At 39.3% G+C, this 21,853-nt stretch overlaps 1 protein-coding gene across 7 annotated transcripts in view; it reads right to left on the reverse strand.

Annotated features, from left to right (window-relative positions):
- Positions 1-21,853, reverse strand: part of ADD3 (adducin 3) — a 138,166-nt gene that overhangs the window by 52,863 nt on the left and 63,450 nt on the right. Inside the window, exon 1 of one of the 7 annotated variants that reach the window (XM_032178172.2) lies at positions 10,555-10,598. The exons of 5 other annotated variants lie outside the window; for them this stretch is intronic. The gene's annotated coding sequence lies outside the window, so the exon portion shown is untranslated. Of the gene's footprint in view, positions 1-952; positions 973-10,554; positions 10,599-21,853 lie in introns of those variants that run through there. One more of the 7 variants, XM_058436034.1, reaches the window with a different exon arrangement.

Below are 21,853 nucleotides of genomic sequence, written 5' to 3' on the forward strand. Positions count from 1 at the left end.
AACTGCAAAGCAGTCTGATTTGAAGGAGGAGTTTCTGCCTTCAGATTTTGGCTGCTAAGGAACATTTCAAGATCATCACAACTTGATCTGTTTTCTTTATGAAACGCCTAATATTGTGCCATGAAAATGCATCTTATTAAGCACAGATAATGGTACTTGAAAATTACTTTCAAAAATACTTTTTGGTTATAACCTGCCACTTCAGCAATTGGTTAATGGTTTTAAGTGGAAGTTCACGAAAAGAGATTTTTATCAATCTCAGAAATCTGTTTCTCAAAATGGATTTGTCAAAAACTGGCTTTTTCAAATGAATCATCTTTTAAATCTAAAGACTGACATTCAGCCATACTACCATACTATAGTGGTTGAATAGTGTCTTCCCTAAAAATTCATGTCCCCAGAAAACTCACAATGTGGCCTATTTAAAAATAGGGTTTGTAGATCAAATTAAGATGAGACCATACTGGATTAGGGTGAGTCCTAAATCCAACGACTAGTATCTTTATAAGAGGAAAGTGAGAGAGATTCGGACAACGTAACAGAAAAGACACACAGGAAGAAAAAAGCCCTGTGATAACAGGACAGGGATTGAAATGCTGCAGCACAAGCCTAGGGACCAAGCTGCAAGCTGGGAACCATGAGAAGCCCGGGGAGGGGCATGGAATAGATTTTTCCCTCAGACCCCCCAGAACGAACCAATCCTGCCAACACCTTGATTTTGGACCTCTGGCCTCCAGAACTGTAAGAGAATAGATCTGTTGTTTTTAGCCACCGGGATTACAATACTTTGTTACAGCAGTTCTAGGAAACTAAAACATACACTGTTCCAAAGGAATTTCCATCCTAATATCTATTTTTGAAAGCATTTTACCATCAACAGTGTGAATAGATAGCACATCTTTGCAGAATCAATGTCAGCTCTTCAGAAATAACAAATCGTCAAAACACTAACCTGAACAAGACATCTGATATACATAAGTACAATGCAACATTCTGGTTTTCCACAATGGCATGTGGAAACCCTGTCAGTCAGTGTTTCCAAGAAAATCTAAAGCAAGAAAAATATGAACATTCTTGTCACATCAAATGAACAAACATTTCTTTGTAAAACTGAAGATTCATAATGAAGGCCAACCACAAATTAAAGATGTAGCAGGCTCTACTGCTTCCATCATAGCAGAAACACTGTTAACGCAGTTACTAAATCATAAAATACTATGGAATATATTTTCACTTAAGCAAGGGTGGACTTAAAACCCACTTGCTCAGGGCCAGGTGTGGTAACTCATGCCTGTAATCCCAGCAATTTGAGAGGCCAAGGCAGGTGGATCACTTGAGGTCAGGAGTTCAAGACCAGCCTGGCCAACATCTCTACTAAACTCCATCCCTATTAAAAATACAAAAATTAGCCAGGCGTGGTGGTGGGTGCCTGTAATCCCAGCTACTTGGAAGGCTGAGGCTGGAGAATTGCTGGAACCTGGGAGGCAGAGGTTGCAGTGAGCTGAGATGGCGTGCCACTGCACTCCAGCCTGGGTGACAAAGCCAGACTCAGTCTCAAAAAAAAAAAAAAAAAAAAAAAAAAAAAAAGCCACTTTCTAAGGCGAGTGGGTTTCTTGCCATGTGTACATACATGCTGCATTTCTGCTATTCTACTCACATTGGAGACCGCTGAACCAACACCTTGCAGGTTCATGCCAGGCTCTGGGACCCTCGGATTATGAGAAACCCTAAGAAACTAGTTCAGCATCTCAGCATCAAGTCAGTCTTGCAGTTGTTCCCACTCTGATGTTCTGACACTGATGTAAAGAACTACCTGAGACTAAGCAATCTATAAAGAGGTTTAATTTACCACAGTTCCACAGGCTATACAGGAAGCTTGGCTGGAGAGGCCTCAGGAAACCTACAATCAGGGCAGAAGGGTGAAGGGGAAGCAAGCATGTCTTCGCATGGTGGCAGGAGAGCAAGCGAGCGAAAGAGGAGGTGCTACATACACACTTTGAACCAACAAGATCTTGTGAGAACTCTATCACGAGACAGCACTAGGGGGATGGTACTAAACCATTAGAAACAACCCTCATGATCCAATCAACTCCTGCCAGACCCCACCTCCAATACTTGGAATCACAATTTAATATGAGATTTGGGTAAGGACACAAATCCAAACCATATCAAGCCTGTTTTTTGTTGTTGTTTTGGAGATGGAGTCTCACTCTGTCCCCAGGCTGAAGTGCAGTGGCATGATCTCGGCTCACTGCAACCTCTACCTTCTGGGTTCAAGCAATTCTCCTGCCTCAGCCTCCTGAGTAGCTGGGACTACAGGCACGTGCCACCATGCCCAGCTAATTTTTGTATATTTAGTAGAGATGAGGTTTCACTCTGTTGGCCAGGATGGTCTCGATCTCCTGACCTCGTGATCCGCCCACCTCGGCCTCCCAAAGTGCTAGAATTACAGGCGTGAGCTACTGCGCCCACAATTTTTCTTTTTCTTTTTGTTTCTTAGACGGAGTTTCGCTCTGTCACCCAGGCTGGAGTGCGATGGTGCGATCTCGGCTTACTGAAACCTCCGCCTCCCAGGTTCAAGCGATTCTCGTGCTTCCGCTGTCCTAGTAGCTGGGATTACAGGCTTGTAACACCACGCCCAGCTAATTTTGTATTTTTAGTAGAGAAGGGGTTTCTCCATGTTAGTCAGGCTGGACTCGAACTCCCGACCTCAGATGATCTGCCCGCCTCGGCCTCCCAAAGCGCTGGGATTACAGGTGTGAGCCACCATGCCCGGCCCAAGTCTGTTTCTTAATCATTAAACTCTGAGCCACTCCACTCACTCTCAAGCAGCCTAATTCACTTTCTTGTTTCTCTATCAGGTAACTTCAAATACTTTTACAATTGAAGGTCTATGCCTGAACCCTAGGACCTACGTCTCAGTCTTAGACCCTTCTATCATTTGCCACTGTTCCCTGAGGTCACCTGATAGCTCACATCTTTGCATATGGCAGTAGATCTCTGATGCCATGCAGATCTCCCTGGTACTGATTGGATCTGGACTTCTACCAATCACCACCCTTTACCAAAAATTCCCTGTCCCTAAACTGCCTATGTGCTACCACTTTGACACCTACTGAATCTCACTCATATTGACTTTTCACATACCTGGACTCATTCCTATTGAGAGGTGACAGCATGCTGGCAGTCCTCACAGCCCTCACTCGCTCTCGGGGCCTCCTCTGCCTGGGCTCCCACTTTGGCGGCACTTAAGGAGCCCTTCAGCCCACTGCTGCACTGTGGGAGCCCCTTTCTGGGCTGGCCAAGGCCGGAGCCTGCTTCCTCAGCTTGCAGGGAGGTGTGGAGGGAGAGGAGTGAGTGGGAATCGGGGCTGCGAGTGGCGCTTGCGGGCCAGCTGGAGTTCTGGGTGAGCTGGGCTTGGCGGGCCCCACACTCGGAGCAGCCGGCCCGGGCAATGAGGGGCTCAGCACCCAGGCCAGCGGCTGCAGAGGGTGTACTGGGTCCCCCAGCAGTGCCAGCCCGCCGGCGCCGCACTCGATTTCTCACCGGGCCTTAGCTGTCTTCCTGGGGGGCAGGGCTTGGGACCTGCAGCCCACCATGCCTGAGCCCCCCACCCCCTCCGTGGGCTCCTGTGTGGCCCGAGCCTCCCCGATGAGTGCCACCCCCTGCTACACAGCACCCAGTCCCATCGACCACCCAAGGGCTGAGGGGTACAGGCGCACGGCATGGGACTGGCAGGCAGCTCCACCTGCAGCCCCGGTGCGGGATCCACTGGGTGAAGCCAGCTGGGCTCCTGAGTCTGGTGGGGACGTGGAGAACCTTTATGTCTAGCTCAGGGATTGTAAATACACCAATCAGCACCCTGTGTCTAGCTCAGGGTTTGTGAATGCACCAATCGACACTCTGTAGCTACTCTGGTGGGGACTTGGAGAACCTTTGTGTCCATACTCTGTATCTAGCTAATCTAGTGGGGACGTGGAGAACTTTGGGTCTAGCTCAGGGATTGCAAACGCACCAATCAGCGCCCTGCCAAAACAGACCACTTTGCTCTACCAATCAGCAGGATGTGGGTGGGGCCAGATAAGAGAATAAAAGCAGGCTGCCCGAGCCAGCAGTGGCAACCCGCTCGGGTCCCCTTCCACACTGTGGAAGCTTTGTTCTTTTGCTGTTTGCAATAAATCTTGCTACTGCTCACTCTTTGGGTCCACACTGCTTTTATGAGCTGTAACACTCACCGCGAAGGTCTACAGCTTCACTCCTGAGCCAGCAAGACCACGAACCCAGCAGAAGGAAGAAAACTCCGAACACATCCGAACATCAGAAGTTCGGAACAAACTCCAGACGCGCCACCTTAAGAGCTGTAACACTCACCGCGAGGGTCCGCGGCTTCATTCTTGAAGTCAGTGAGACCAAGAACCCACCAATTCCGGACACGCTATTGCCCATTTCTGGGAATCTGCTCCTGACTGTTTACCTGGATTCCAGTCAGTAAAATCCCCTGGGTATTCACCAAATTAAATCTTCAACAAAGTGTAATCTAAACTATAATTATGAACTTCAGAAAAAGTTCTCTAGATCCTGGTCTCCAGATTATATATGCCCCATTATTTCATTTTGAACTGTGTTGGACATTAACTGCCATGTAAGCTTGTGGGTGCATTTAAAGAGGTCTAGGCTCTGTCCTGATAAAACAGGATTTAGCTTTGAAAAGTAGGCCTAGTTGATATGAATAAGGATTCTAAAAACGCATGCATACATTGATATTTTATGACACCAAACTAATTCATATCAAAAAAAGGGGGGGGGAATTAAAATTATTTCTAACATGAAGAAACTGGAAATAATGAGAAGATAAAGAGACAACAACTCAAGTCTCCAGTCCACTGCTAGAAACTGAACTCTCAATAAAAAATGAGAAAATCTGGCAAAAGACCTGAGAAGTCTAATATCAAATTCAGGAAAAAGAGATAACTAACTATTTAATTTATGGAGGAAAGTTTATCAAAAACAAAAGAAATGCAGACTTTAAAACAACGAAGAATAACTTTCATACCTTTTTTAGGGTTGTAGAGAAACAACATTGCTTTGTAAATACAACTAAGAACTCTTCCAACAAGAGGAGTTTTTCCCTGATATTACCTAATGAGAGCAAAAAGAGGAATAGTACCCTTAGAATTTAAAGGTGTTAGAGCTTAAAAGGATGTAAGATATTATCAAATCTTATTCTACCTCATTTCTCATATGGAGAAAGGTAGAACAGATACTAAGAGAGAGAGTGACGTGTCCCAAGTCCCTCAATTTATCTTACCCAATACTTTTCACTTTATCTAGATTAGAATGAGATACATAAGACTGTAGACCATATGATCTGTTCATATAAGAAAAATTTAAAACATGAACTGCACTTAGAAATTTATTTAACTAAAGATTTTGGTAAGCACAATTTTAAGCACATTTCAGGTGCTACTGTACATTAAATAAACTGTTAACTTTTATTTTTAAAAAGCCAGGTAATGCCTCATGTTACAATTTCTTGATTTTAAGGGGTTTGTAGGTATTTGCTCATGATTAATATACAAAACATTTTGTTGGTGTTATTTCCATAAGAATCTAAAACAATTTTTACTATTTTAAAATAATGAGAGTGCTTTTCTTTCAAGCTTTCATGGTAATTCACCAGGAAGAGTAAACTTCATGACTCAGCTTTTTGTGCCCACTCACACATGCCTGAAAGGTCCACTGAAATTGCTTGCTATATTTTAAATTCCAGCTTGAAGTAGGACTCTTGTTTTTCTGAGGCTCACAAAGACTAGACTCACAGCTTAGTTCTATAGTGTCTATTTAGCTGGACTTAAAGCCTACATCAAGTACTTTATTGTCAAATAAAAAGCTATCTATGAGGAGCTTAGTAACTTAAGTAGCTCTCCAGAGTTTGGTAAATATTTTGTGTCTACTTTTGATCTCTATTGTCTAGGAAAGGTTCTGTCAAGTTGTAAAGTGCTAGAAAGTGTTATTTTAAACCTTTAAAAGGTAGTAAGAGTACTACAACCCTGGGATCCTTGGTTGCAACAAAGAAGCACAAAGCCAACTACTATAGTTTTCCAAAAACACCATTTCCTCAGTCCCTCCCCCAAGGAAATAAAAAAGCATCCAGGAAGTCCCATCTTTAAAGAATACTTAGCTATCAGCCTGGGACTTCTAAAATTCAGGCCCTGAAAAAACGATAGGAAAGACTTCAAAGTCTATCCCTATTAGGTTTAGAGGGAAATGACTCTTCCTAAAAAAAAGCCATCCCCCTGATTGTTGCTTTGCTCACTATACTTCTTTTTCTTTTTTCTTTTTTTTTTTTTGAGACGGAGTCTTGCTCTGTCACCCAGGCTGGAGTGCAGTGGCATGATCTCGGCTCACTGCAAGCTCCGCCTGCCGGGTTCACTCCATTCTCCTGCCTCAGCCTCCTGAGTAGCTGGGACTACAGGCGCCCACCACTATGCCCGGCTAATTTTTTGTATTTTTAGTAGAGACGGGGTTTCACCGTGTTAGCCAGGATGCTCACCGTATCTTATACACTTGGACTGTTTTCCCCTCTCATCTCCATCCATCCATCCAGTATTTGTCTATACTTTGAATTCTTATTCAAAAGCCAACCCCTTCCATAGTGACTTTCCTAAGTTCCTCCATCTTAGCTCTCCCTGCAACCTTAGTGTTAAAAGCACTTTGTCATAGTCTGTATTGGTTTTTAATTATTTGAGTATGTCTGTTGGCTCCAAGTAACTAGGTCAATATTTTTTCCTTTCTTTACTGTCCACTTAGAGTTACTCAATAAGGGTTTATTAACTCACTGAGGTGAGTAAGGCTCTTGACTCATAATACCCCCATTCTCTACTTGTCTTAGAATAAACCAGGACAGGGAATCTAGAGCAAACTCTGAAAACTGGGCTATTCGTGGTTTGATAAGACTGGCCAAGTATCCAAGATGGTTGAGGTAATGAATATTGTGACCTGAATATGAAATGTCTTATGAGAAGAGCATTATCGGTATCTGGAAATACTTAAAATAAGTAAATACATACATAAAAAGAGCAATTTCTAAAAATCTATATTTACCGCCATGTTTTGAGACCAGGTACAAATAATGATACAAAAATGTTATCTTCAAACACCAAAGAAACTACTGATCCAATCAATCAGCAAATGCTAATTCAGGTGTTAGGAAAAGGCTATAACGACTATTTAAGGCACAGCTCTGATTCCTGCCCTTAAGGACTTTCCAGTTTATTAATAATTGTGGAGAGAAGTAAACCAAATAAGCTATCTCGTAAGACAGTTTAATGTTTTATAGAACTTGAATTTGTGGCTTCCAAAACTCAAAATAGGTCTTTAAATGGACATTTTTCATACCCAAAAGGTATGTTTAAAATAATTCATTCTCATCTAAGGACAGGAAGTGTGTAGAGAGTAAGCTAAGCCTGCAAAAGGTCATAACCACTATTAAAGCATTTTTTTTCTGATCTTTTTAACTGTCATGACTTTTATGCCCAACAGTTACTGATGGTCAAATGTATTCTGAAGCTCAGCCAAAGCTTTTTTTTTTTTTTTTAAGAGTGATACTCAAAACAAAGCAAATATTGGCTTAGTCATGACACTTGTTGTTCTAAAACGTTAATAGCCTATTGTTCACTGTGGTTGTCTCAGCAAGATAATACATTGAAAAACAGCATTTCCTGATAGGAAGTGAATTCCCACTGTGTGTCACAGGACCCTAGCCAAATGCTGGGCTCCAAAAGAGAAACAGCAGTGCCTTCTGGGACTGCGTAACAGACCAGGGTAATGAGACTTCCCCCTCTCTCGTTTAAAATGTGTTTCAGCTCAAACTACAATCTATTTGACTGACTTTGCTACCATAGGACTGTTTTCCTAAAATGGCTTCAAATGTTTTAGACAAAGTTTGTTCAACATCCTGTAGACAGCAGCATCCTGTATATTTCTAACTATGAAGAATTTCCTTAGTTATATATGCCACAATGGATGGGGTAATTTGACAAAGAAGCCATCAGGATGTATCTTCAAAACAGTGTGTGACCATTTTCAAGCGTGGTTTCATATAAGCAATTGTTAAAAAATCGTAATATGTGAAGCACAATAATTGCAACAGATTTTCATACATCAGACACGTTTTAGTAGACAAAAATTTAGGCTCAATTAGTTAGTCCAAGCACCACAACATTACTTAGAGTTCAATTAGTTAGAAACTGATGTCACCAGCAGAGCCTCATACAGAAGAGTGTGCCTCCAAAGTAACTGACACTGTACTAAGACATTAAGACCTCCTTTTTAAACACTGAAAACATACTTTTCATCTATTTTCACAGATTTGAATTTAAATAATTTTTTTTTTTTTGCCAAGTTCCAATCACCAGTGGATATGAGAAAGCTCCAACAACACAAGAAACAGGAGCAGTTGTCATTTTAGAGGATTCTAAGCAAGACTGTCTCAGTTACCTAGGTACTCCCAGCATTTAATTCAGTGCTTGGCTGCTAGAAGGTCTTCGATACATTTTGCTAAGTGGAATTGTATGTCAAAAAATGTGTATGAAAATTAACAAGGAATACTAATAATTATCTAGCATTATTTGAATAATAAATAATATCTCAGATTCTCAGATTATAGAAAAGTATATTCAAGGTATATTAAGCCTTCTGCCAAGAAACTAAGGTAACCACCACACAAACATACAAACTCTCCTACCTTCTGGCCAAGAAAATGTCTTTTATCTTCCAGTTGTAATCACACAAACTAAATGAAGTCCTTACATCATTTTATCTTTAGAACAGCTGTCATTTGATTGAATTATGAAACTAAAACTGTGAAACAGGCAATGCTACCCAATGCTAAATATCCTATGTGTGATGCAGCAAAAATAACTGCTTTTGTTACTTTATAACTTTGCCATGTAACTTTGTAACTCTTCCAGCAGGATATAGTTCACCTCTAAAGCAGCTTCCTCAGCATCAAATCTGAAAACTTTAGTTAAATAATGTCAGTTTTAGCATTTAACGAAACAAGGAGATGGATTAAAGGGCTAGAATGTGCAAACAGTTTAAACAAGAAACCTGAAGCCAAGTTTCAAAGCCCTAGGATTACTTCTGAATGGCCGGACTCACTGAAAATTATAAGGATCCATTTTAAAAACAAACATAACCTCACAATCTTCTTCCTCAAGTATTCAAGCTTGATAAAAAGGATTTGCTTTTAATTCTGGAATGGGTTTTATACTTTTGAAATTGACTTTTTAGAAAAGGATAGTTTACGTAAAATATAGAATGATATTCAACTTTCCTTTTTTACATTCTTAAACTTTAAATAGCTTAGGCCATATGGAAGGTCAAATAAATTACAGACCACACAATATATACAAAAGATGTTTTTAATTTAAATACGAGAAACGTCATATAATTTGGGTTATCCAGTTTAAATCAATATTCCAACAAAAATACTACATAAATATGGAAGTTGGATGGGACATTAAAACTCATCTATTTCAATCTCTCATTTTATAGATGGTAAAACTGAGCATTCAAGGAGGTCAGGTGACCCACCCCAATACCACACCCAAGTTACCCAACTTTGAACCCAATGTTCTTTCACTGCTCTGAGGAGAAATGACTTCCTCCTGGGGCAGTTCTTACCCGCGCCCCCCCACCCCAACCCATGAATGCCTGGGATAGTGCGGCCTACTTTTGGAGCCCTAGTCTGATAAATAGAAGTTGGTGAGGGAATTTTCTATTTCCACACAGCACTATTATACCTTCCCTATAGTACCCGAGTTCTGGGTTCTATCCCAAAATGGAGGTAGGAGAAGACTGATAGCCTAAGTACGTCTGATGGAGAGGGGATGGGAACAAACTTGGAAATGATCCAAATATCCATCAAAGGAGAAATAACTGAGTTACAGTACATCCATCCACACAATAAAGTACTATAAAGCCATTAAAAAGAATGAAGTAGGCTGGGTGCAGTGGCTCATGCCTGCAATCCCAGCACTCTGGGAGGCTGAGGCAGGTGGATCACTTGAGGTCAGGAGTTTTGAGACCAGCCCGGCCAACATGGTGAAACCCCATCTCTACTAAAAATACAACAATTAGCCGAGCTGTAATCCCAGCTACTCAGGAGGCTAAGGCAGGAGAATCCCTTGAACCTGGAAAGCAGAGGTTGCAGTGAACCAAGATCGCGCCACTACACTCCAACCTAGGCGACAAAGCGAGACTCTGTCTAAAAAAAAAAAAAAGAAAAAGAAAAGAGTAGATACATAATGGTATGCATGGTATAATTTTATATGGATTAAAAAGATATTCAGGTAGATCACACACACACACACACACACACACACACACACACACACACTCTCTGTCTCTCTCTCTCATCGACATTTTTTTTGAAAAATAAATTCCCCTCTGGGGAGTGGGGCTGAGGGATTAGGGTGGGAAAAACATTTTGTCACATGCTCTTTTATATTATTTAATCTTTTTACCATACGCATTTTTTAGTAAAATTACCTTTTAAAAGTACATTAAAGCAGAGAAAGGAAATTCCGTGGAGCTCTGGGAGATAACTCTGGTGATGAAGATAAAGAAAGGGTTTATCAATGGTAATTTGACACTGTATATCTAATGTACATGACACATTATATCTAGTTCCCTAGAAAAGCCCTCTCAATGCTTTTCATGTCACGGTATGTGTATTAGTTCTCACTAATAGGGTATGCATAAATAAGACAAAGCTTGCATAGCAGACTGGAGTAAACAGGAGGAGATTGAGGGGCAGATGCACAGGGCTTGGTAGAAAAATATTCCATTTTCTTTATATTATGTACTTAGGAAAAGATAAGAGTATTATTGGAGATATTAACTATGATTTTCTATTAAAGTTCCAAATAAAAATCTATTTAAAAATCTTCTAATTTCAATATTTAACAGCAAATTCGTTGGCAAGCTTTGCTCCAGCATAACTGTAAAAGTCGAAGTTTAACTGTATTCCTCCAGAGTTTAAAGGGATAGTACAATGTAACCAATATTTTTTGAAATGAAACAGAACAGAAAATAGCGTTTTCTGTGTTGTAAGATAAATTTATTTCAGAGATGTAAAGTGGTTCATGTGTGTCATGATTGGGTCATGATGCAAAATATACTGAAAAAAGTTTGAAAGCCACTTTTACCCAAGGCTACAACTAATAGCTGTACACTGAGTAGCCAATGTTTAAGGAAAGGTCCACGAAAACACTTGTGGCAGGAGGTTGGCCTAATTTCAACTTGAAAATGCTGATGAGATGATTTATATAGCTAGTTCTACTACTCAGATATTAAAAAGTAAATTTCAAAATTCCTGACAGACACAACTTCTTAAAGTAAAGCTTTAGTTTTCATGTCACTTATAAGAATGACTGAGTTAACATCCAAACATTTTTCTCTCAATTCTAGTATATTCCCTTTAGCATTGCTGGAATAGTCATGTGTCTTCACAAAGAAAATTAGCGTACTCAAAGCTAGAAAAGATCTTAGAGGAGGCTAACCCACATTCCTAATTGTATAGGTAAAGAAACTAATGTCCAAAGAGGTAAAACAGTCTCTTGATTCCCAGGCTAGTGCTTTTTGCTATGATACCACACCTGTGCTTTATTCTTACATCCTTATGAAGTTAGAAGACAGCTAAATCCAATTACTACCAAGTAAAAAGGAGGAAGCTGAAGCAAGGAGATGCTAAGAAGTCTTAGTTCAAAAAGGATGACACAATGTCACCCCTGCAAGCTTTACAGAAATTAGCCATTTTCAACATTCAGCTTTGATTTCAACAGAGGCAGTTGTTCAATTTGCTTGCACCAAATGAGTGTCTACCCAAAGTGTACACGTGACCACACACCAGAGAGTATCGATAACACAAAGCACAGCCTCTCTCTCTCCACATGCCCACTTCAGTCAGTGAATAATTAAACACTCCAAAGGCATTTAAAACTCAGGTACAAAGAGAATGTGTGTGAGAGGGAAAAAAGATCAGACAGAACCCAGTTGCAAAAAAAAAAAATTGCTGAACATGGACCTCAATGAACAACAATAATTCTCCTATAGTTCAACTCACCATTCACGTCACAAACTCTAGAAAGAACACAGAGGCACGGAACTGATGAGGCATGGAACAGAACTTTGGGCTGCAGCCTGCCCCAACTCTTCTGACAAATACCCAACAGCAACAGGACAAAGCATCATTATGACAGAAATAAAAGGCTCTTTAGATGCTGCCTTTTTTTTAATTCAATGAACCCACTCTTACACACAAAGTTCATGTCACGATGTCTCGAAATACAGTATTGCCAGATTATGCTATTAATGGGTCCAATAAATTCAGTACAAAACACTACTTCAAGCATTTTCAAGTTAAATAACCAGCACATTTGGGGGAATACTATTTGCCTTCATTTGAACAGTCAGTGTCATCCCCAAAATCATTAAAAATAACAATTCAGTAAACTGTTTAAGAAACGGAAAGAAAAAAAAAGCAGACAAGTGAACTAAAAGAAAAAAAACTTAGTTGAGTGATAAAGCCAGAGGCTCCTCCCAAAGAAGAATATTGCAATGTTACTAGCAGCTGGCACAAAGCTTAACCATCTATCTTATCTGTGTTTCCCCTTAAGCTGTGAGCAATCAGTATTACAATAGACAATCCATTACTTACAAAAAAATTGAAGGGCTGTAAATTTCTTAAGCTGGTTTTTGTATGGCAATTCTGTTGCAATACTGCCCTAAAAATGAACTTTGTTTTAAAGAGCAAGATATCCACACTCAATGTGGTTAGAGCAAGGGTGGAGCTCACTCTGGGGGAAACAACACACCCAGGCAGACTTCAGTGAGAGCAAACTGCACGTTAATATTGCCACACATTTTTCAGAGCCTCAGAGTCACAATTAATTGATTAGTCCTCCTAAAAAAGTGGGGGAGAGTTCACGTTTGTAGATCAGCTTTCCTGTCTTGAAGTAAAATGTATTCTCATTTCTTGTTTGTGAAGAAAGTAAAGATAAAACGCAAGACAGATCACACAGTTCAACCAACACAATGTTAGATGGAAGTGGAGTACTATAAAGGAAGTCCAACCATGCCAACTTCTAAGTTTAGCAACAGCAGCTTTTACATATCTCAAGGTGTCAGAAGCATTGCTCATTCTAAAACATTACTTCAGCCTGTTTCCAGAGGTCCTGAACATGAACACAAATTACCTCTTTCTCTCCTCACCAGTGCTCTAGTTCTCCTAGCAATGCACAAACAATAAAAACATTTTATTATCAACTAGCAATAGTTCCTTTCAAAATAAGATGTCATTTATGGAGTTGCTTTGGTAGAATATTGAAATGTACATGTAAAAAAGAAAATTATTACACACACCATACTTTTAAAAATTTTATACTCACCCACTTTTTCAATAATTTTGTAGGAATTTTATTTTAAAAAGTTTTCCACAGTATGTGTAAATACTGTACAAATATCTTTAATAGGATCTAAAATAATTTATCAGTTATTGAAACTATTATCGAACATCTGATAATTATTCAAAGTGATTTTAACCAATACTATTTTCTGTATATGCATATTCAGAAACACAACCAAGAGTTATTTTTAATTGAATTCCTATAATCATAAAATTAAAGTTTGAGTAAAATAAGCATATAAAAAACTATATAATTGTTTACAAAGAATTTAAAATGAACAATGGAAAAGGATTTGAGAGAACACCAGGAAAATATTATTTTTAATGATGCATGTTGTCACGTTACTCTAACCAAGAGCTACTCTCTCACATTGGAACAATAAATCAGTTTGGAGTATTGAACATTTCAATATTTTGAGAGATGGCCTAGAACATCCTCTCTCAGGACCTTAGTGAGGGTCTGTTGATTGATCTTGCCTTTGTTGGATTATGAGGTCACTCCTGCCACATGATAAATTAACCATTCCAACATACTCTTCTCATAGTCTAACAGCCTGATTTATCTTTTCAACCATCTATGTAATTATGATTATCTACTATCTCTTCCTCATCTCCCCCTCAAACTAACAATTCAAAGTTACCAGTTGGTTATTATAGTAGAAGAATCCTGTCTTGATACTTTTTGGATTTGCACTGGCAGAATGTGTTTTCAAGTCAAACTTCACTTTCACAGCTGCAAAGGAAATGACAAGGAAGAAAAACACAGCCAATATATATCAGCAATTAATTCCATCCACAACTGCCCAGCTGTTTGTGCATGGAAGAATCAATCTGTTTCCTTTTGGGGCTTTCACCACTGAAAATTGATACTGCACATTCAGAGACACAAGCTGTTTGTAACATGTCAGGAATGTGCGCAAGATCACATAGAGTTGAAGAGACAAAATGAAATCCAGATCTAGTTTTCTTGGGACTTGCCAGTATTATTTCATAGCTTTAAAAACAAAACAAAACAAAACAAAAAAACAAAAAACCATAAAAACACCCCAATCACAGAGAGAGCAAAATACATGAAAAAATATTCTCCCTTCTGAATATCACCCTTCCAATAAAGAGAAAATCTGCCAATGATACCAGATTTAGTATCAAGAATAGACACTGATTTATTGGCATAGACAAGGTGTGACATTCTTAGGAATCCGCATGCCCTCAGTATGTTAAATCCAGCCAATACTCCGGACTACACAGCTACTTGCCCAATGTGTAGTTAGTCCCTTTAAAAAATCCTTATAAATGTGAAAGTTGTTGGGAACCAATGCTTTCACCACAGTCATGCAGAAAAGCAAGTTTTTCTTGGTTAGTCTTGATATTATTTGGCACTCAAATACATGCCTGTTTCAGGGATTCATGTAAATTTACAGATCCGATCTTCTAGGGTAACTTTCAAGCAATGAAATTTCTCCTTCCCTCCTCCCTCCTCAGTTTTGTGGATTTTAAATAAAAATACTCTACTGAGTGCCAGAGGCTTAACAACTAAAGTATGGGCTTGTGTGCAACTCATGAAGCATGCTATCCCCCTTCTCTCCCTGTCCTCCAACTCCAATTTTATTTCAAATATTTGTTTCATTTAAATTTTGTAAAATGTCATTTTGTCATATTGTATTTTCAGTACATAAAATGACTTGCGATTAGTTATTGTTATGAAAGTTAGTGAAAAAAGATAGCATTTTAAAAACAAAATAATTGAAAACATCTTTTAGCTTTGTTTAAGATAAAAAAAAAAAAAGGAAATGAGGTAGCCCCATGACTGAATTCATTGTCCTAAGGGCCTTCACCTTCCCCTTTTGCCCTCCAATCAACGTCAGCTGCACAAGAGTTCACGCACTCCTGATGCCTGTACATTCTCAAACACAACATAGACAGGACATTCACTCTGGGCACCACTAGGGTCTAGCGCTTGATCAATGAAGAGAAGACAAACTGTCTACTCCAAATAGGGGAGTGAATGAAACATTCCATAAGCTTCCAAATGGAGATGTTTTCAAGTGCCAGAAATCAAACCAGCACAATGAGAAACTGTCTCTAACTAAAGTGCTATGAATCCTGAAGTCACGAAGTTTGATTTGTTAAGGAACTACTAGGCATCTCAAACATGTGGTAGACGAAAAGCACAAAACCAAAAAAAAAGGGCTTTTTCTTTTGAACAAACATCATCTGGTCAAGGATATATCGGGTTGGCAGAGGACAGGAGAGAAGTTTAATCTTTGGCTGATGGTGACACCAACTTCTAGAAATGTGGTATAACTATTAGTGACTTAAAACAGCCACAGAGATGAGCTTTGCTTGGCAAGCTTCAGCTCTGTGGGACATTCAGTCTAGCTTGAAATGTCTATGGAAAGTAACCTCTCCACCTACTACAAGACTGGCTAAGGAAAAAAAAGTCCTGTCTAAACTGTTTAAATCAGGTTAAATTCATGTCAGTCTGGGGTGGGAAGCTGGCTGCTTCCATGGGTTCCTCTACTCAGTTGGGAGCACCTTTGTATTCCAACAGATAGCACAGAGCTTAGAGCTTAGCCCACTGAAATCATCTGTAAGTGCTGAATGGTAATAGGCATTTAGTTATAATAAAAACAAAACAACTAAGAATGAACACTCTCCAAAAAAGAAAGCAAAATGACAGAAAAATAGGGGACAAGGAGATGATCAGAGTAAAATGCATGAAATATTAAAAAGATTAAAAACCAACTGTGCAAACTTGTGTGTCCTCAGAGATCTAAATGCTGCTAAGCAGTTAAAGTGCCACTGGAATAATTCAGACTGCTGTGCAGTGCACTTTACATACTTATTCCATGTACTTCCACGGCAACCCTATCGGTAGTACTGTTATGATGCCTCCTTTACAGATAAGAAAACTAGGGCCGGGCGCGGTGGCTCAAGCCTGTAATCCCAGCACTACGGGAGGCTGAGGTGGGCGGATCACGAGGTCAGGAGATCAAGACCATCCCTGCTAAAATGGTGAAATCCTGTCTCTATTAAAAATACAAAAAATTAGCTGGGTGTGGTGGTGGGTGCCTGCAGTCCCAGCTACTCGGGAGGCTGAGGCAGGAGAATGGTATGAATCTGGGAGGTGGAGCTTGAGTGAGCCACTGCACTCCAGCCTGGGTGACAGAGCTAGACTCAGTCTCAAAAAAAATAATAAAAAAAGAAAACTAAAACTCAGAGGTTAAGCAAATAAGGTCATACAACTAGTGGCAATAGAGATAAGTCGAACAGTGATTTTTTCATCCCTGGTAATTTTCACAATAGGCCAATCTTACACATACTATGGAGGTTCTAGGTTGAAGAAAACTCAGCTGTGGGATTCAGCTGAGGGAGTAAAACTCAAGGGGAGAAAAAAAGGCCTGGACAAAAGGTAAACCAAAGCCAAGGTGTAAGAGTTGTGTGAGTTCTATGTAGGAGGAAGCTTCATGAAACAGTCTGCCATCCTATAGTTAAAATTCAGAGATGTCCCTTGAACTGTAGAAGGGCTCAAGAGTAGCTCTTACTCTCTCACAGCTGTTGTTCCCCCCAGTTAACTGTTCTCACAAGTGATAATACCACATAGATAACTCCTTGATAAAAATGCTGACCATGGTGTTCATGCTTCAGAAGACAGTGAGAGCCTATCCAAGTTGGTGAAATCCAACTGTTGTCTGCAGGCATTTCTGACTATATTCTATAATTTCCTATTTGAGGGATGCCCTGGTTTAGCCTCTCCTGCAAAGACGGATTTGTGAAGAAAAGCCTCCTACAGGCCTCCACCCGGTAAAGCCTCAAGTCCCACAACCCTCTGGCTTACTTCCAACATAGCACTCCTTACACTGTTCCCTGGGTATACCTCTCACACATACAGTGTGCAACTTGAGGGCAGGGCCGGCCCCTCAGGACCTAGACCAGGGGTTGAAAAAGGAGTTTAAAAAATATTATACATGGTGGCCAGGCGCGGTGGCTCACACCTGTGATCCCAGCACTTTGGGAGGCTGAGGTGGGTGGATCACAAGATCAGGAGATCGAGATCATCCTGGCTAACATGATGAACTCTACTAAATACAAAAAAATCAGCTGGGCGTGGTAGCAGGCGCCTGTAGTCCTAGCTACTCGGGAGGCTGAGGCAGAAGAATGGTGTGAACCCAAGAAGCGGAGCTTGCAGTGAGCCGAGATCGCGCCACTGCGCTCCAGCCTGGGTGACAGAGCGAGACTTCATCTAAAAATAAATAAATAAACAAAATTATATATGGTAAATGAATAATGTCCCTTACCTATTTAATATGTAATAGATGGTTATTTGTTAAAACAGGTAATCCAGGATTTAAAAAGGAAGAATTATAGAAAAGGCAAGGTTGGGGATAAGTGAAATATGGTTAATGTTCAAAATAGGCTTTTTCTGGATAAAAAAATGTAAACAACATAACCTACAATGATTGATAAGTTCAGCTTATTAAAGCTGAGGTTGAAATTCAGTTAAGTCATTAGGTCTAAAGATTAGGCATGATCCCCATTTAAGACAAAAATTAACCAAACTAGTAAGGTTGTATTATATCTTCAAGGTTGCCAAACTAGAGGTAGAAAGACATAATACGGCTTTGACTCTATTGATGGCATAATACTTCTGAAAACTATGCATTTTATTAACACCTTGTGAAGACACACAGTACATGAAAAAGAGAAAAGCACAGAATAAAAAAGTGAAGAATAGATCTATTTGTGCCATTTAAAAATCTGCAATCATGAATAATTTCTGTTTTGGGAAAAGTTCTAAAACGGAATAGAAAACAAGTAAAAACAAAATGAAATATAGCCACAATATACGAAATATTCATGACACATGCAACTTGTTTTTACGTTCTAAATCTTTGAGGTATAACTTTTATTTTTAACTGTGGTAAGAATACATGAGATCTACCCTCTTAAATTTAAGTATACATTACTGTTGATTATAGGTACAATGTTCTATAGCAAACCTAAAGAACCTTTTTATTTTGTTGGACTGAAATCCTCTCCCCTGCAATTTGTTAAAAAAGTTACTTTTGCTTTGAGCTGTTCCATCTAAGGATATGGGGCTCTGTAGGCATCTTTAAATTGCTTTTTCCCACTATGAGACATCTCTTTACTTGGAAAAATATGTTTTATGTTTCAAATACTTTATCCAGTAAAAGCCATTCCCCCAATTTTTTTTAATCTTGGGAAATTTAAGTATTTATCAATGATGTTTCTAAAAATTATCCTCCTAAAACAAATTCAAGCACTTAGCTTCAAATACTGCTGTCGGATAGGTAGGAGGCAAAGCTGGCTCCCCACCCCCCCCCCCAAAAAAAAAAAACAACAAAAAACTAAAAACAAACAAAAAAAACCACATGATGTGTTTGTAGGCCTACTAACAATCTCAGCTTCTCTGAGATCTAGCTCTAGAACTTGGGCTGCCTGTATATGACAAGAGCCACATCCCAGCCTCTAAAATTAATGCTTTAAGAGTCCTCAGAAATGATAAGTAAGCTTTTTCCAAGACAGGGCGAGAGACAAGTTTGGATATCCGCACCCCTACCCCCCAATCTTTATCTTTCAACCCCTGCATAACTCTGCCTGCCTTAAAGTATCTTAATGTGTTTTTCCACTCAATGGTTGATAGATTTGCTATATACTCAGTAACATGATAGAAGGTGTAACAAAAACCAAAACAAAACTGGTCTGTAAATGTATCTCTTCTGTACATTTTAGAGGGATTGCAGTTTACAGAATCATACATACTGCTCCCAAACATAACTGAAGTGTAGATTATCAATTTATTTTCTGCAACCTACAGCTGTACTGATCAGATAACCTACTTTGATTTTAGATTTTTTAAATTTATATTTAAATTCTGAGTTGGTAAATCAATTCACCATATATTTCTTTTCTACTTTTTTCTTAAATACATTTATTCTACTAACTATTCATTCCCCAACTATTACATGCTACAATTGAACAGGGAGCATGGTAGAAAATGTAAGAAATGAATGAGACATTGTCTCTGACCCTAAAATACTAGCAATTTAGTGGGTTGGGGCAGGGAAGAGGGAGAGACAATTGTAGCACACTCTGTTATTATGTTTTAATAGATATACTACAGATTCAGAGAAAGGAGCCTATTTGAAACGTTACAGGGCAAGTTATCCTGGAGCTTGGTCTAAAAGGAATGAGTATATATATGTATGGGGTGAAGAGAAGAAAGATTAAAAAAAGACAATATATGTTTTAATAAACTTTTAACACATGGCTTTACTTTAAATAAAAGTATCACAGATTACAACTAATACAAAAGGGAAATCAAAATTGCCACTGGGTAACAGTTTACTGTGGTTTGTATAATTTAAGCTACAGGAAGCCTACAATCTATTAGCGAACCACACAGTTTTGTGTCATGTGCTTTTGCTTTCACTCTAATCTGACTTGCATGCTAAGAAAAGAAACTCAAAAGCCATTTATATTCTTTTTTAAACAATGCTTGTTCTTACACTGCATTAACCAATGACTTAGAAATAATTAAGACCAATTATCTTAAAAGCCAATCAAATTGTAATCTGACACCACATCACCATGAAAAGAGGCGTAAGAATGTTCTAGGTTAATACTAAGGTCAGTAAACAAATTTCATGGTCAACGTGGCACTATAGTATATTATACCCTATGGGCTCAAATCCTTAAAGGCATCAAGCATAAGCAAGGTAGATTTAATGAGAGAGGGTGGGAAGGGAAAAAAAAACACAACTAATAAGCATTATGTTTTGTAAGGCACTTAAGTTCTAAGGTTCACTGGCCCAGAAAGCTGTTGATATATGAGAAAGGTTACTTTTGTGGATTGAAAAATGGGCTAAGGTGATTAAATATACATTTAAAGCTGAATGGGATGATATGTTAAATTGCTGAGACTGGGTCACTCATTTGATCAACTTATTACTGATGAGAAAATGCCACAGGATTAATGTTTAAGATGCTTCCACATTGAAGTACAAATAAATAACAAATCTTCCATTTTTATGAAGAAGAATATGCAGATCATTTACAGCATATACAATCATGACAATCTGAGAGGAAAAATCCTTTAAAACGGAAAAATTAAGGTAGGATTATTTATGTAAATTATTTAAAGATTCCTTGCCAGGTTCTCTTAAATAGTAATCGCACCTGCATTTAACCATGTTATATTGAGATACAGGCAATTTTTTTTTTTTTTTTTAAAGACAGGGTCCCACTCTGTTGCCCAGGCTCGGTGCAGTGGCATGATCATGGCTCACGGCAGCCACAACCTCCCCGGGCTCAAATAATCCTCCCAGCTCAGCCTCCTAAGTAGCTGGGACCACAGGCTCACATGACGACGCCCAGCTAATTTTTCTATTTTTTGCAGAGACGAGGTCTCACTATGTTGCCCAGGCTGATCTCAAACTACTGCGCTCAAGCGATCCAGCTCCCTCAGCCTCCCAAAGTGCTGGGATTACAGGAACGAGCCACCATGCCCAGCCACTAGCCAACTTTTTAGGAGCATATACTTTATACAAAGCAAGGGCTATAAGTACTTTATACTAATTAATTCACACCTACAAATCTAAACTTCGACAAAAAAGAAAAAGTCCTTTTGCCTTTCAAAACGTTCACTTCAGGAGTTTAATCCTGGAGTAGGAAATCCTCAATGAATTCTTTGGACAGTGTGTATGTACAGCTGTCCCTGGGTATCCATCAGGGATTAGTTCCAGGACCTCCCATGGCCACCAAAATCCAGGATGCTCAAGTCTCTGATATAAAATGAAGTGGTATCTGCATAAAACTTTGTACTTCCTCCTGTATACTTTAATCTCTAGATTACTTATGATGCCTAATACAATGTAAATGCTATGTAAGTAGTTATTCTGTATTTTTATTATAATATTTTCAATCTGCGGTTGGTTGAATCTGAGAATGTGAAACCCTCAGAAGTGGAAGGCCAACTGTAACTTCCTCAGAAGATTCAGAGAAAAGGGGTGGGGGGAGGGGTGGAAAAGCTCATGACAATTGCTTTCTGAACCTCTGAGAAGGAAAGTGACAGGAGTAGTACAAAAACTGGGTAGAAGGAGGAAAAGGACGAGCTAAGAAAGCAGATGAAGAGACAATATAGGGAGCCAAGGGTGACATGAGATAAGGCGATCAAGTAACTGTGGCAGCCAAAGAGGCTGGGCCACACCCATAGAGAGCTATGTGGCTTATTTCAAGGGGGTGGAACACTGAGCAAGTGAACAATTTTGGTTTTGTTTAACTGAAAGGTTGCACAATCCTGTAAATGGGGGAAGGAAAGGGGGTGTTTTTCCAGTATAGAGAAAGTTAGGATAAATAGCT

Source organism: Hylobates moloch, unplaced genomic scaffold (assembly GCF_009828535.3).
Source record: "Hylobates moloch isolate HMO894 unplaced genomic scaffold, HMol_V3 SCAFFOLD_3, whole genome shotgun sequence".
In the NCBI taxonomy this organism is placed as follows: Eukaryota; Metazoa; Chordata; class Mammalia; order Primates; family Hylobatidae; genus Hylobates; species Hylobates moloch.